We start from the raw sequence: 2,103 nt of genomic DNA, 5'->3' as shown, positions 1-2,103 counted from the left end.
AAAAATTATTTCCGCACATAGCATCTTTATATTACGAAGGGGGAAGAAATCTTCTCCTTCTCCAGGGTGAATTATTACGTCCAGTCATAGGACATCCGGACATCCAATCCAGACGCCCCATGTCACCCAAATACACTAGGACCCGGTGTATTTTGATGATGTGACGCGTCTGGGTTGGTGTCCGGACGAATCCAGACACCGAACGTAATAATTTGCCCTCTCCAAACCTTGCCAAGCACTAGTGAGTATCGAAGGAGGCTGCTTCTAAGCCTGTTGCTATTACTTAACTTGTATTCCTGCCCTATCTGCTAGTTTAAAATGTGTACGTAAAGATGTTTTGACTAGACCTCCTTAGAGTCAAATCAGGACATAACTATATTTTATCTTTGGGAACTCTCTTCACTTCATCTATAACACATTTCTTACAAGAAGATACTTGAAATATATTATAATTATCAGACATACGATGTCTCAACTCTAGTTATTATTTCAAATGGACCAATATATTAAGGATTAAGTTTTCCTTCTCTAATAAATATATTTTTACTCTCTTTAATGGACTAACTTAGATAAATACAAAATCACCCCACTATGAATTGTTGTAGCATATGAAGTATTAAATGCCAATTATATAAATATTCATCATTTGTGATCATTAATAAGAATGGAAACAGAATTATGGAGAGATTTTCAAGAAAAATATGTGGAGTGAATAACTCCATCAAAAAAAAAAAATTTTTCTTTATTTTTTCTAGTTTAATATATTATTAAACTCATACAAATTTTGTTATGAATATTTATGCATCTTATGTATTATTGGTCCCACTAACTTCCAAACGATCATAAATAGTCCCATCAACTCAAACCAAACCTAACATATCTAAACGATGTAGCTTATCTAAAAAAGGTATCCTTCTTAATCGCTATAATTGAGCTTCTATTATAAATTCAATGTAGGATATATATATCTATTATTTCGAGTCTCACAGAAATACTGTCGATAGTATCAGAAACCGTTCTACACATTAGAATATGTTGAATCACTTCAACCAGTCTATGCATGATGTATCCGATATATATGTTCCGTGTTCGTACAATGATATCTACAACTCCATTGAAGATTTCATACGAAGAAATTAAATATTTTGTCAAGTAATACAAACCTTTCCTATAAATTGCTTTGAATAAATAAATATATCATTTATCCTTAATGATCTAAGAGTAATCCTCGCATACCTATAAATTGGTGTACATAATATGCATTTCTCATAGCCCCAAAAAGAACTTTATATTGAAGATATTAGAGATATTAGTCTTCCAAAAAATATAATTTTACAATAAATTCCTACTTAAAATTAGATTATCCAAATATCTAGTGAAGCATCTCAATCAATTAAAAGAGTCTCGATATGCCGAGGGGGGATTTTAGCATATGCTAAGAGGGGATTTAAACTGCAACCAAAGGAATTGGGAAGTGGGATCATTCCTCTTGGAGTGGGGAACCGATGGTGAGAAGCAGAGCATGCGGAACAGATCACACGAAGGTAGCCACACGCAGGAGTATGCAAGAAGTGGGCAACGGGTTGGGAATCAAACAAGTGGCCCTTGCATAGTTGCATGTCGTTGGAGTGTGCATGGGTGATCGAGGAAGATGGGCGAGCTAGAGGGTGCTCGGTGTTAGAGTGCAAAAGTGTCGCTGGAGAGCATGGTTGTGGGCAGGATAGAAGTGAGCATGGGCGTGTCACGATAAAGAAGGCAGGTGGCCCAGAAGATGCACAGGGACAAACCAGTAGCCAATTTCATAGACGTGCGATTTCAAGAGGGTCAAAGAATTGATGATGGACATTATTTTTTATGAAAGTAGGTGGAGCAGTGTGGCACTAGGCTATTCTACGTGGCCAGCTCCGAACACCCGCACCATGCCTCTTGTCCACCTCACACGAACGAAATTTGCAACTGAGGCTCGTACTTGACTCTCCCCTCCAGCTATTTTTTGCGACGTAGATCAAATCCAGCATCGCTTGTCGACTTCCAAACGCTTTGTACTATTCTTAGTTACTAGAAACTTTCTTCTTCTTTGATCACCTCCATGATCGCGGATTT

This window comes from Dendrobium catenatum, unplaced genomic scaffold (genome assembly GCF_001605985.2).
Source record: "Dendrobium catenatum unplaced genomic scaffold, ASM160598v2 fragScaff_scaffold_1338, whole genome shotgun sequence".
In the NCBI taxonomy this organism is placed as follows: domain Eukaryota; kingdom Viridiplantae; phylum Streptophyta; class Magnoliopsida; order Asparagales; family Orchidaceae; genus Dendrobium; species Dendrobium catenatum.
This window is presented reverse-complemented; position numbering follows the sequence as displayed.